Raw genomic sequence first — 16,026 nt, 5'->3', positions numbered from 1 at the left:
AATGCTCGCTTATTATTTGCCGGTGCTTTCATTATGGCTTATAAGAAAGGTATATACAATGTCATGTATACCCAAACTCTCAAAAAACATTGCATGCCAGTCTAGACCCTCAGCAGTTTGGGTGGTCCTAATATCAGATTACCAATAATCTATTAATGATGATTGTTTGGTAGGTAGAGTTCGATCATGCATTTTATTTTCGCAGTTTGTCTTGACTTGTAAATATAAAATTGGCATTTACACACTTAGAGTATTATAGTGAATCTTACTGCCAGAGGCTCGCATAATGCAATTTTTATTCCTAATATATGATATTGACAATACCGAAAAACACTGGTAAATAATATATATCTATATATCTATATATCTCTATCTATATATCTCTATCTATATATCTCTATCTCTATCTATATATCTCTATCTATATATCTCTATCTATCTCTCTCTATGTATATATACTCTTCAAAAAAAGAAACGCAAAAGGGTACACATGGGTTATAACTCAGATTTTATGTTTCCTACCGGTTCATGCTTTGTGAATATAAGGTCATTGCATGTCCCAAACACATTCCCACGGTTACATTCGATAAAACGCAGCTACTGTACAATAAAGTTCCAAAATGTGAATATTCGCAAAAACGCAGCCACGTGCAAACCATGTCACCACTGCACGTGCGTTGTCTGCACGTGCAACATGAACACCGACAGTATAAAAGTGCAGGGTGTTCGCTTGCCTGGCCTCTGTATCTGGCCGACAGTTGACAATCCAGGACATGCCAGTCTCAGTGAACCGCAGAGAAACAATGCCATCGGCCGACTAGACGCAGGCGAATCCAGAACGGCCGTTGCCAGGGCATTCCATGTGTCCCCAAGCACCATCTCCAGACTGTGGGACCGTTACCAGCAACATGGATCAACACGTGACCTCCCTAGATCCGGTCGACCACGGATCACTACCCCCGGGTAGGACCGCTACATCCGGGTACGCCACCTTCGGGAACGATTGACTACTGCCACCTCCACAGCCGCAGCAATACCAGGTTTGCGCAGGATATCCGACCAGACCGTACGGAACCGCCTACGTGAGGTAGGAATTCGTGCCAGACGTCCAGTTCGAGGTGTCATCTTAACACCACAACACCGTCGACTCCGACTGCAGTGGTGCCAGATTCATCGACAATGGCCTCAACTGCTATGGAGACAGGTGTGATTCAGTGACGAGTCCCGATTTCTGCTCCGACGTCATGATGGAAGATGTCGCGTGTATAGGCGTCGTGGTGAACGTTATGTGGCAAACTGCGTGCAGGAAGTGGACAGATTCGGCGGGGGTAGTGTCATGGTGTGGGCAGCCATCTCACACACTGGCAGAACTGACCTGGTCCACGTGCAGGGCAACCTGAATGCACAGGGCTAAATTGACCAGATCCTCCGGCCACACATCGTTCCAGTTATGGCCAACACCAACGCAGTGTTCCAACATGACAACGCCAGGCCTCACACAGCACGTCTCACAACGGCTTTCCTACAGAACAACAACATTAATGTCCTTCCTTGGCCATCGATATCACCGGATTTGAACCCAATTGAGCATCTATGGGACGAGTTGGACCGACGCCTCCGACAGCGACAACCACAGCCCCAGACCCTGCCCGAGCTGGCAGCAGCCTTGCAGGCCGAGTGGCCCACCATCCCCCGGGACGTCATCCGTACTCTGGTTGCTTCAATGGGCAGGCGGTGCCAGGCAGTTGTCAACACACGCGGAGGCCACACCCGGTATTGACTCCAGATGACCTTCACCTTGGTGGTGTGTCCTATCACTTACTCACAATGGACTAGAGTGAATTGTGAACAATCCTGCAACATTTGGTAATTATCGGACTCACCATTCAATAATTAAATCAATTCTCCAAATGTTACGACAATGTGGTTTTGCGTTTCTTCTTTTGAAGAGTATATATATATTTTTTTTTTTTTTAAATAATTGTAAATATTATCTAAATCTGTTACATGTATGTTTGGTTGTTTTCCCACTGTTCCCATTGAATTTGATCAATCCTGTGAGAAGTTATGAATTTTCAAAAAATAACCATAAAAATGATCTGGACTTAGGTTCTTTTCTGTTCAGTTTCAACTACACAAACTAACATATTTGGGGAAGCTTGCAGCAAGCTTGCAAAAGTAAAATATGCTTGCGGGAAGCTAGCAACTTGAAGATATGCATGCAGCAAGCTTGCAGCAAGCTTGCAAAATGAAAACAAGCTTGTGGTAAGCTAGCAAGTTGAAGATATGCATGCAGCAAGCTTGCGCAAACATGCAGCAAGCTTGCAATAATGAAAACATGCTTGCGGGAAGCTTGCAGAATTACTGACTAGCTTGCGCGAGCTAAATGTTAGCTTGCAAATAGCTTAAATTGCTTGTACTACCTTGTAACTACCTTGCAACAACCTTGCCGCAAGCATGCATTTCTGTTTGGGCTGTGTGGCCTACCGGTCTGTCAGCAACCTATAAGTGCCATTAACACTGCACACCGTGCTGCCTACCAGTCTGTCGGCAACCTATAGGGTGCCATTAACACTGTGTGGCCTACCGGTCTGCCTGCAACCTATAAATCCTGTAGCAGTCTTGAGAAACTTGATGTCTCAAAAGTGGATAACCAGCTGTCTGACAATAAAGTAGAATTTGGAGAAAATACAAGAACCACTCTAAAGACCTTGACATCTGATAAGCAGAAATTGTCAGTGTTAGCTATAAAGAAATTTTACCAGACAGTAGTTGCATATTTACAGAGAAAGTTGCCAATAAGTTCTGAGCTGTTACAAGACTTGAAATGTTTGCATCCAGTATTTCAAAAGGAAGAGAAAGGAGTCAGTTGTATTAGGAGAATAGCACAAAAAATGCCTCAGGTCATTTCCTCTGGTGAAATAGTATCTGTAACAGATGAATGGAAGGCATATATGGTAATTGAAATACCAAAGGACTGGATAGAGAAGGAGATCGACAGTGAAGGTCAAATAATTTTCCATAGAATTGACTTTTTCTGGAACAGAGTCCTCCAAGCAAAAACAAGTACTGGAAACTTTCAGTTCAAGTCACTTGGAAAAGTTGTACGATCTGCTCTATGTCTTGCACATGGCAATGCCGAGGTAGAAAGAAGTTTATTTGAAAACAAGAGAACAGTTACATCTGATAGAACTCTGCTGTCAGAAAGCTCATTAAATGAACTAAGGATGATCAAAGATACAGTTAATACTCAGGCTGAAGGAAAGGTTCATATGATGCCAATAAGTAATGAACTGAAGCAAGCAGGACAGCATGCATATCAAGCTTACAATGAAAGACTAAGGGAGGAAAGAGAAGAGAAAGAGAAGAGAAAGAGAAGAGAAAGAGAAGAGAAAGAGAAGGCTCAAAGACAAAAAGAAAGGGAGAGGAAAGGAGCAGAAAAGCTAGAAGAGGAAAGAAAACAATCGGAGGAAGCAGAGAAGAATTTAAAAGACAGAAAAAGGAAATTAGATGACAAGGAAAAAGACTTGACAAAAGAAGAAAAGGAATTATCTGAGGAGTTGAAAACTGCAGAAAAAATGTATAAGGAAGCAAATGAATGACTTTCAAAATCAATCAAGAATAAGAATTTTGAAGATGCAAGTGTTGCTCAGGCTTTATATGAAGCAGCCCCAAAAAGAATACAAGATAGTAATGAGAGGCTACAAAAATGTTTGAAGAGAAGGGATGAAATAAGTTCAAAGAGGAGAAAAGTAAGGGATGAATATTCTCAGAGATTTTCTATTCAAACTAGCAAAAAGTAGAACTTTTGTAGTTTAACAAGTTTAGGCTAGTTCTTTATTTTGCAGGTTTTAAAGGGAACAAGAGACTTTTGTTAATATCAGTTGCATTCATTAATTATTTGTCATTCAACAATTCGTAAAGATGTGTTTTATCAATTAGACATGTATGCGCTACTCTCCATAAATGGTTAATAAACTTGTGTTTTTCATTCTAAAATTATATCATGTCAATTGCATTTAAAAATTTACAAAAATTATTTTGAGGGATATTCATTTGAAGTAATTCTGACTTCTGACTTATTTTCTCAATCTTCACTATATATATATATTTGGTCTATGTGCACTTTTGATTATGGAGATCTGTGTACAGTTTAAAGTTAATGTAAGAAAAATAACAAGTATGATTAATTTCAGTTGTATACTTGTAATACATTGCAAAATTATATGATCTTAGAGCTGTGTTATTTTGACAAATAAGGATTCAAGTTTGTGCTACAGATAGAATACATGTATATATGTGCATTACTAAACTGTTTGTATTGTGAATTTTTGAATTCAAGAAGAATTGTTATTTTGTCAAGAGATATTCTTGTAACTGCTTAATGTAATTTTTGCAATAAAGTTTTTTTTGTTTTTTTTAAGGTTGTATTGATATGCTGAATATTGCTGTTGATGACCATTGGCATGATCTTCTGAGTTGGTAATTAGCTTTTGTATTTATGTTCTCCCTGGAGGTGAGTACAGAATGTTTTTCTTTTATATTGATTATTGAATTTCAGTCCTTATTTTTGTCAAAAAATTCCTAAAAATAGCCCTTATTTTTTAAAGAATTTTGCCCTAAAAAAAGCCCTTATTTTTCACAAAATCTTGCTTGAAAGCCTGACTACGCAGTGTTGTTAGTTTTAAATCACTGGCAGGATTCTGCAAGTAAGGTTTTGATTGGTGGACATGAGCTCCAACTGGCTGGTGTTAGATCCACATACCAGCAGTTTCAATAAGCTGAAGACCGGCCTAGAAGTGGAAGACCTCACATAACAACTGCAGCACAAGATCGTTACATCCGGGTTCTGTACTTGCATCACCGAATTGGCACAGCAATGAACACTGCTGGACGCATACCTGGCTTGAGAAGGGTGTCTGCACAAACCATTCGGAACCGACTTCGAGAAGCTGGTTTACAGGCTAGGAGACCGTATGTTGGCCCCGTCATGCGACGTCAACATCGACATTTACGTGTTCGCTGGTGCACGAGTGTACAGGGGTGGAACTTGGGAAACTGGCGGCAAGTATGGTTCAGCGACGAGTCACGTTTCCTTCTACAGCGACGTGATGGACGACAACGTGTTTACAGACGCTGCAATGAACGTTTTGCCAACAACTGCGTCGCCCAAATTGACAGATTCAGTGGAGAGAGTGACATGATGTGGGGAGTCATCTCATACACCGGCAGAAGTGAAATTGTATTCGTACAAGGCAACCTGACAGCTGTACGCTACCGGGATGAAATTTTTCACCATCACATGCTTCCCATTTTGGATCGACAGAGAGAGCTCTTTCAGCAGGACAATGCCAAGCCACATATGGCACGTGTACCAATGGATTTCCTACAGAATGAGAACATTAATGTGCTGCCATGGCCATCAAGGTCACCAGATCTCAACCCCATTGAACATCTATGGGACGAACTGGACAGACGTGTACACCAGCGTGACCCGGAGCCTCAGATGCTTCCGCAACTGTCACATGCACTGTAAGAAGAATGGGCTAGGATTCCACGTGCCCGGATTCAGAGAATCATTCAGTCTATGTATTTACAGAACTACAATTCACACAAACACAATAATTATACAAATTAGTTTTTGAAGGCTATTATGCATGTACTATATGATTAAAGTTTTGTAACTTGCCTGTATACATTTATTTGACCCATGTTTAGGAGGGGACATTTTTTACCAGAAATATTTAGGCTCTATGTTACAATAAATATCTCTAAGTAAATGACAAAGTTACATCGATTTTTGTTCTTGTCACAACTGTAGGTGTCTATTGTGATTATAGTAATACAAAAATAATTGTTGTAAAATGTTATTTGAATTATTTATAGGTCAATGTTCATGACAGGACATCTTCAAATTTTTTTTAACGGAAAACAGGGTTAGTTCTTTAAAATACTGTAAATTTATATCACAACATCCAGTTTTGATATGGTTGGTAAAAAAATGTTTACCAGTAGTCTAGTATTCAAATAAATAAAAATAAAAGTATCTATTTCACATTACATTATTATTAAAATAGTGATGGAATAATGCAAAAATGCAAATGAGACTCGTAAATGTGTTATTTTGATATATAAATATTCACTACTTGATGAAAAATCAAGTTATTGAAATAAAATTTGGTTTGTAGGTTGCTATACCATTAACACAGGTACCAGAATATTAAAGTTATGAATATTTTATTCCAATCAACGAGCAGTGCAACCTTTCCCGTGAAACTGCCCTTATCCAGATTCGGTCTTTTTTTATATTTAATTCGGGAAAAATCAGCCTGCCCCCCCCCCCCCACACACACACACTGACGGATCCAAGGTGTGTGCGGGGTGCCCACTGACGGATCCAAGGTGCGTGCGGTGTGCCCACTGGCGGATCCAAGGTGCATGCGGGGTGCCCACTGGCGGATCCAAGGTGCATGCAGGGTGCCCACTGGTGGATCCAAGGTGTGTGCGGGGTGCCCACTGGTGGATCCAAGGTGTGTGTGGCAGATCCAAGGTGTGTGCGGGGTGCCCACTGGTGGATCTAAGGTGTGTATGGGATGTCCACTGGTGGATCCAAGGTGTGTGCGGGATGACCACTGGTGGATCCAAGGTGTGTATGGGGTGCCCACTGATTGATCCACTGGTGGATCCAAGGTGTGTATGGGATGCCCACTGGTGGATCCAAGGTGTGTGCGGGATGCCCACTGGTGGATCCAAGGTGTGTATGGGGTGCCCACTGGTGGATCCAAGGTGTGTGTGGCAGATCCAAGGTGTGTATGGGATGCCCACTGGTGGATCCAAGGTGTGTATGGGATGCCCACTGGTGGATCCAAGGTGCGTGCGGGGTGCCCACTGGAGGATCCAAGGTGTGTGCGGGATGCCCACTGGTGGATCCAAGGTGTGTGTGGGGTGCCCACTGGTGGATCCAAGGTGTGTGTGGCGGATCCAAGGTGTGTGCAGGGTGCCCACTGGTGGATCCAAGGTGTGTATGGGATGCCCACTGGTGGATTCAAGGTGTGTATGGGATGCCCACTGGTGGATCCAAGGTGTGTATGGGATGCCCACTGGTGGATTCAAGGTGTGTGCGGGATGCCCACTGGTGGATCCAAGGTGTGTATGGGATGCCCACTGGTGGATTCAAGGTGTGTGCGGGATGCCCACTGGTGGATCCAAGGTGCGTGCGGGGTGCCCACTGGAGGATCCAAGGTGTGTGCGGGATGCCCACTGGTGGATCCAAGGTGTGTGCGGGGTGCCCACTGGTGGATCCAAGGTGTGTGTGGGATGCCCACTGGTGGATCCAAGGTGTGTGTGGGATGCCCACTGGTGGATCCAAGGTGTGTGTGGGATGCCCACTGGTGGATCCAAGGTGTGTGTGGGATGCCCACTGGTGGATCCAAGGTGTGTACAGGATGCCCACTGGTGGATCCAAGGTGTGTACAGGATGCCCACTGGTGGATCCAAGGTGTGTGTGGGATGCCCACTGGTGGATCCAAGGTGTGTGTGGGATGCCCACTGGTGGATCCAAGGTGTGTATGGGATGCCCACTGGTGGATCCAAGGTGTGTACAGGATGCCCACTGGTGGATCCAAGGTGTGTACAGGATGCCCACTGGTGGATCCAAGGTGTGTGTGGGATGCCCACTGGTGGATCCAAGGTGTGTGTGGGATGCCCACTGGTGGATCCAAGGTGTGTGTGGGATGCCCACTGGTGGATCCAAGGTGTGTGGTGGATCCAAGGTGATGCCCACTGGTGGATCCAAGGTGTGTACGGGATGCCCACTGGTGGATCCAAGGTGTGTATGGGATGCCCACTGATGGATCCAAGGTGTGTGCGGGATGCCCACTGGTGGATCCAAGGTGTGTGCAGGGTGTCCACTGGTGGATCCAAGGTGTGTGCAGGGTGTCCACTGGTGGATCCAAGGTGTGTGTGGCGGATCCAAGGTGTGTGCGGGGTGCCCACTGGTGGATTCAAGGTGTGTGCGGGATGCCCACTGGTGGATCCAAGGTGTATATGGGATGCCCACTGGTGGATCCAAGGTGCGTGCAGGGTGCCCACTGGCGGATCCAAGGTGTGTGCGGGGTGCCCACTGGTGGATCCAAGGTGTATGTGGGATGCCCACTGGTGGATCCAAGGTGTGTGTGGCGGATCCAAGGTGTGTGCGGGATGCCCACTGGTGGATTCAAGGTGTGTGCGGGATGCCCACTGGTGGATCCAAGGTGTATGTGGGATGCCCACTGGTGGATCCAAGGTGCGTGCAGGGTGCCCACTGGCGGATCCAAGGTGTGTGCGGGGTGCCCACTGGTGGATCCAAGGTGTGTGTGGCAGATCCAAGGTGTGTGCGGGGTGCCCACTGGTGGATCCAAGGTGTGTGCAGGATGCCCACTGGTGGATCCTAGGTGTGTGCGGGGTGCCCACTGGTGGATCCAAGGTGTGTGTGGCGGATCCAAGGTGTGTGCGGGGTGCCCACTGGTGGATCCAAGGTGTGTGTGGGATGCCCACTGGTGGATCCAAGGTGTGTGCGGGATGCCCACTGGTGGATCCAAGGTGTGTGTGGGGTGCCCATTGGTGGATCCAGAGCTTTTCTGAAATGAACTTTATTTACACCCAGGCCGTAGTCTACGGCATATGAGGATATAATGTGTGTACATACAACTGTCAATATAACTGTAACAAGATGGTGGGTGTACAATCACTTCGATAAGTACACTGTACATTTCCCCATCTGTCCGTTTCAACTGATAGAATATGGCTTGAAACGTAATAAGGGACACCAGTGGTTTCACGGGGAGATGTGGCTCTTTTAATGACTTCTTTTACAAATGGTTAAATTCATCACTCACAATATAGAATATCTTCATCTCGCAGAGACACATTAATGGATAAATAATTAAATAGGAATAATTAAATACAGTGTTTAGTAGAATAAACTAATTAAGAAAGTATTTCCACGAGCAGATGGCAATATTCAACATGAGCGAACATTACTGGGGTATTTATATTTGGACTATTGTTTTCACAAAACGCACGTTCAAATATAATATTTTTCTTGTTTCCAAAACACGTTTTATTTTATCTTTATGTCAAGCCAAACCAGAATTATTAACAAAACTGAAAAGCAAGCACTTTAAATGTTTTCTGATACAAGGTATTGATCTGGAGATGCCCCAGTACTATACGTTTTGAGTGGCTGTTATATATATATCGCCTTACTCTAAGTACAAAGTACATCACTTGCATGGTATCCCCAACAACTGTGATTATATTTATTGACGTTAGTGTTTAATGAGGGCGTGGTATTAGAAATCAATACACATTATTAACAATAACACACTCGGTAAATAACAATGAGATGCACTTTGTCCGAGAGCACGTTGTAAGTCTCTATTTGTGTATTCTGTTCGCATCACGTTCAAACGTACGTAACTGTTAATTATATGGTACTTCTCTCACAAACTTAGTGCAATTGCTGGGGTGACGTCTTTAAAATGTGTTTTCTTGTTTTAGTGCGGGTTGTGTGTGTGTGTGTGTGTGTGCGTGTCTGTGTGTGTGTGTGTGTGTTAGTGTTAGTGTGTGTGTGTGTGTGTGTGTTTGTGTGTGTGTCTTAGTGTGTGTTTGTGTGTGCATACATTTGTGTGCATACATGTGTGTGTGTGTGTGTGTGTATGTGTGTTAGTATGTGTTTGTGTGTGCATTTGTGTGCATGTGTGCTTGTGTGCTTGTGAGTGTTTGTGTGTATATGTGTGTGTTTGTATGTATGTGTGTTATAATGTCTCGAATTTGGTTTTTGTCTTAGTAATGTTTCAACTGTTTATTTCCACATTCTTCTGCGTGTCATACAATGTCATAGGATTACGTGACGTCACTAAATCCCATCGTTTTAAGGCATTGTGGGAAATTATAAGCGTTGGCGTATTTCGATTGTGATAAACAAAGCAGGAATGTACGAGTCTTATGGATGATATTGTGTAATAAAACAATTATTGACCACATTTCGGGCAATATCATGTGTTATGGACTGAAGAACGAGGCCAATATCAATTTCTTCGGTCCATAAAACATGATAATGACAGTCAATAATTGATAATTATATATAGGGAATAACTGGTTACCGTCTTAAGATATCGGCTTTATCCTGCGGAGGTTAGAATGGCGAATGCGGCGAGGCTCTGCCGAGCTGCATTCGCCATTCGACCTGAGCAGGATGAAGCCGATATCTTAAAGACAGTAACCAGTTATTTCTTTTATCCTGCAATCCTACAGGAATATTCGGAAAATCATTATTTATTCCAGTTTTGTGTACGCAAATCGAGTATTGTCAACCTAGCAAGGCTTTTGCCGTATGACGTTATACAAGATGCATGACGTCATTAGTTGTAAGAAGCTAGCTACATTCTGTCACATTAAAAAAGCGTTTCTAAACTCTAATTCATAAATAAATATACAAGTTTTGTATTGTTATCGAAAAACTAAAAGTTATTTGTATTCACTGTACTTAAACAAATGATTTGAAGAGTATGTTTATTGAAAATCTACTCTGAAATACTCGAGTCGAGTCGGGCTTATGTCACGTGACCTATATTTTTGGTCAGTGACCAAAAATATAGAGATTTATCTAGTCATCATATCTTGCCACTGTATACAGTGATTGCTGGATATATATATAGGCTATATATTTATTACATACCCATTAAATCTTACTATATAAATACAGCTCTGAATCAACTCAAATGCCGGAACTATACCGTATTCAACGCTACTATTTATAGCACATGGTTACCGGTAATGCCCTTCGCGATATGTAAACAAAGTTTGTGCTTCGTTTGTTTAAAATGTTATTTTGTGGAAAATTTGAACTGAAAACAGACGAAAACGGTGACAAATATTTACAATTTAATGAGCGCGATACCAAAACTTGAGACGGGAACACTACTACCAACGAGCTTTTAATCCACGATAGTTAAGGTCGACGACAGTTACTTTTTGGACCCTTGTTTTGGCTTCGTTACATCGTACGCAATTCTTATTCTTTTTCAATAAATAAAACATCTCCAACCGTAATTTTGTGATATGATATATTTGACAAAAGGTACGTTTTATTTCTTTCATCTTTCAAAACTTCAAATTAATATTTTGTCCAGAATTATGAAAAATAAAAAAACAGTACCGACCTGTAAACAGCGTTGTCTGCTTGTTATAGGAATTTGACAGGGGTCAAGGTTAGTAGACTAGTTTTTATTTTAATGTGGCGCAGCATTGTAATAATACAGCTAATTTTTAATTTAAATGACGTCAGTATTCCAATGACGTCACTTTGCATATCCTTACAATAACCATAAACTGGGTACATGACGTTTCCTTTTTGAAAAAATTCCAATATGAAATTGCTATTGAATTTTTTTTTTTCTTCTTAACATTACTAATGCACCTGGATGTCTTTGAACAAAATCTTGTGATTAAGAAATTGCACCTTTTACGAAATATGGATTTCTAGTGAAATTACGGTAAGATATGCTATAAGAATAAGAATAAGAATAATTTATTTGCATAACACCCGAATATGGGCAGAGCAAAAATAACAAAATAATATACATTTATCTGCAGTAACAGTAACATAAATATACATTAATTACATGAACAAACATCTGAATCAACAAATACATATGTAATTTAAGCCTTATTACTAGTGATATTAATATTTAGGTAAAAGCAAATATTGTCAGAAGTGCAGAGCCATAAAAAACCATCAACTATGGCGTTCGTGAATTATTTTTCACGAATCCCCCCCCCCCCCCCGCACATTCTCCATCAGCCTATACAGACGTGAAATGCAAACAATCTGAAATCACTTCCAACTCATATGCTTTCACGCAACTTAAAGCATCTCTTTACAAAATTGCAAATGATAGGGCATAATTCCGGAATATTGTTGCGTGTAAAAAATAAGAATTTTTCATTATTAGTCAAAAAAGAAAAATGTGATTCTTGTTTTATTATTTTATGATGTAAATCATTTCTAAAAGCATTATATATAGGGCACGTCATAATGAAATGATATTCGTCTTCAACTTCTAGGGGACAGTTGGGACAATATCTCTCATTCGCTGGGACAGGTGGTTTCTTGTATCTTCCCTTTTCAATCATAAGTGAATGTGAACTTAAACGAAGCCTACTAAAAGCTTTTCTGCTTTCATAGTCTTTGGTATGTAATAAATAGGACTCAACTGAACTCGAAATTTGTTTGAATGACATATATGTGCGCATTTTATTACCATATTTGTTAGAATTTTTGTTTGATGTTAGCTGTGTTGTAATATAATGCAAAAAGTACTGCTCGCATTTAATTACGATTTCACCTAAAGTGCATGCAGTCGGTAATTCTGGAGTTGAAGATAGATGCGTAGGAATTCCAATTAGCTTTGCAGCATTAATAAGTTTAGCTACCCACGACGGTTTGTTGTTCTGAGCTGACTTTGAGCTATCAATAAACGCAGCAATTAACAGTGGGTTGTTTGAAGTCTGGATATGTAATACATATTTAAAAGCATTAATAATTATATCATACGTCAGTGGCAATCTTCCTAATTCTGCTAATGCTGCAGCATTACTGGTATATTTATTGACCCCCAAAATCCATTTACAGAATTTTATGTGTACTTTTTCTACATCAAGAGTAAAATAATTTGTGTTACAAACTTGTGGTCCCCAAATTTCACTCCCATATAACAACACTGGTTTAATTAATGTATTGAATAGTTTAATGCAAATATTGATAGGTGGATTGTGTTTGAGAATTGATTTTAATAAGTGATTTAAAGATTTAAGTCCTTTGTTTTTTAAACACTTTACACCAATGTTGAATTTACCATGGCTGTCTATAGTGATACCCAAATATGTGTAGTCATTAGATATGTTAATTTTGGAGGACCCAATGGTAAAGTTAAGATGATCTGTGTTCATTTTACGCTTATTGAAGACAATAATGTTAGATTTTTCAACATTAATGGGAAGATCATTACATATAGCATATTGATTGACAGCATTCAGCGTATTTTGGAGCCCTGATGCTGAAGGGGACAGAAGCACCAAATCATCTGCGAATAAGAGATGGTTGATTTTCAAATTATTCACATCAATAGATTCACATTGTGCATCAAAATACTTAACAATATCATCTATAAAGATATTAAAAAGCAAAGGGGATAAATTACAACCCTGTCGTACACCACGGCTGGGATGGAACATGGGTGATGTACCTGCTGACGTTTTAATTTGATATGAGTCACCTATATACGTAGAGTGAATTAATTTTACAAAGTTACCAGTGATGCCACTTTTCACTAATTTCATTAATAGTTTTTCTCTATTAATCATATCAAAAGCTTTTTTAAAGTCTATGAAAGCTGCATATACAGGTTGGTTAACAGAGATATATTTTTGTACTATGGATTGCAGAATATATTTATTGTGTACGAAGCCAAAACAAGGGTGCGAAAAGTGACTGTCGTCGACTTTAGCAACAATGCGGTCTCCTCACGTAGAAAACTTGAATGAACTGTCAACCGGATTATTCAGTGGACGGATGATTTATGGAGGCACATTTAATATAAACTTAAACTTTTCAGCAACGAGTAATTCCATGAACATCAATAAAAGTAAACACACCGATGACGACTCAGACACGTATTACGAGCAAATTAAATATTATATTGTTCGTGAATTTTAGCTATTACATTGTCTTTAAAAGGCATTTCAAACAATATCATTAAAATTATAGGTAACTTTTCACTCGTTCTTTCTTATTTCTGTTTATTGTTTAAATAGAACTATATTCCTATGTGTAATAATTGGTGGTTCTTCGGTCCGCGTAGTAACACAGCTGACCTAGTTGTGTAAATTTAGAAATCCCCGTCATTAGCTAGCTGTGTTACAATTTCTAAATTATTATTTGGAAAAAAAAATCCAATTTAGGGTATGTAATAAATACAAAACTACATATATGTGGTTTTCTGATTTCTTTATTCCACGAGTGTATTTCCTGCCGGAAACCCCTCTGCCTGCGGCATCGGGGTTTCCTGCAGGAAATACACTCGTGGAATACAGAAATCAGAAAACCACATATATGTAGTTTTGTCTATATATATAATATGAGCCGTCACATGGGAAAACCTACAACTTAGCACACACAAAAAGTTTGTGTTATTTTTTGGTAAATAACAGGTAATAACCTTACAAAACTAAATCTCAGGTATTTGGGCTCTAGGCCTATCTTAATTATATCTTGTAAACATACAGCATTAATGACGTCACGTTTTCAAAATCAAAATAGAGGCGTCAAAATAATTTTTCAACTTTATTACCTTATTCTAGGTTACTTCCCGCCCAATTTCAATGAAATTAATTGATTTGGATTCGGTACTTTGTTCATTTTATTTTTACCCAGTATTTTAAGTTATATATTCCGATTTTTTTTTTAAAGCGATATATTCCGATTTAATTTTTTAACAGTAATCTACAGATCCCATACATGAATGTAGGTTAATACTAATTAGTGAGAGATATGACATTTTTCGAACTACAACATTTCGCACCAATGTTTTTCAATTTTCTCTTACATATTACACCCCACCCCACTTTATTCAGATTCCTGTATCCACCAGAGTAATTTTATATTTTGTTGGTGTCGTACTGTCGAACGATATCGTTTCATTTTTCGGTTGGTAGTGGGCATGTTGTAATCTGGTACTTGGGGCGGACAAAGGGGCGAATGGTTTTATATTTAGTTTTGTTTCTGTTGTGATAAGTGTTCTCGCTGCTCCATTTTTCTCCATCCCTCTTTATTTTCCCGCATTCTACTATATTTTACAGAACCCAGCTCCGCTATTTCATATTGGACACTTTTTTTCACAATGAATCGGCACATTCGACATCAAAGAGAACAAGCCGCGGTGTGGAAAAACTTCAGTAGCTTACGATAGTTACCGTAACGTAATTTAACACTATTTTAACAGCCTCGATCAATCACTGTTTGTGTTCACTAACTTTCGTCTGATAATTTGTTCTCAATTGCAGATGTAGTTGGTCGTAATTGGTGATTTTTAATTAGTCATTTGTTTATTCGGCAATTCTTTATAAAATATTAGAAATGTTTCATTTTGGGGGTATCACCGCTTATAAAAATAACGGAAGTGGTAGTGTTCATCATTAAAAGTATTTTTCTTGTATGCCAAATTATATATACACCGCCTTTACAAAAACGAAACTACTTTTTATCACCTGGCGATATCAGTGCGATCGATTCATTCGATGAAGAAATAAAACGAACACAGACATGCTATCCCAATTTAGGGGATCACCTTTCTTTTCTTTTTTTAGATATCTTCAAATCTTTATTAAAATAATATTAAAACAAGGGGTATGTCTTTTTGCAAAGTCGACCAATACCCAACGATAGGCCCACACGTAGTCCATGTACTCGGGTTAGCCTATACAGTAACCATGTTTCCCACCATTTTGTTTTTCATTTTTCTCTTCTGGTTTCTTTTTTAGGGGGTGGGGGTGGAGGGGGGCTTTCGCCCTCCTTTAATTTTTACCCAGCGAGAATATTATTTAGGCCTACATTTCCTTCTGCTCTTTTTCCATTTCCCTCAACTTCAAAATATGGTCATAAATTTGATTTTCAGACAAAGACAATCCATTGCATCTTTTCTGTAACTTGTGCTAATTGGATCAGGTTCAGTGTCATTCTGCTCACTGGAGTTATCATCAGATAAGTGTTTGATTCTATGTTATATAGCGACCATAAAGCTACGTACGTTATGTTATATAGCGACCATAAAGCTACGTACGTTATGTTATATTAAATAATAGTTTATGCAATAACAAAGCATTCGAAGAGAAAGTTTGGTTGTACGATAAAGGTGATTTTGTAAAACTCAATAATTTAATACTGAAAAAAAACCCATGGCAAGAATGAATAAATTCCGCACAAAA

Source organism: Gigantopelta aegis, chromosome 10 (assembly GCF_016097555.1).
Source record: "Gigantopelta aegis isolate Gae_Host chromosome 10, Gae_host_genome, whole genome shotgun sequence".
Lineage (NCBI taxonomy): Eukaryota > Metazoa > Mollusca > Gastropoda > Neomphalida > Peltospiridae > Gigantopelta > Gigantopelta aegis.
Note: the sequence above shows the minus strand (reverse complement) of the source record.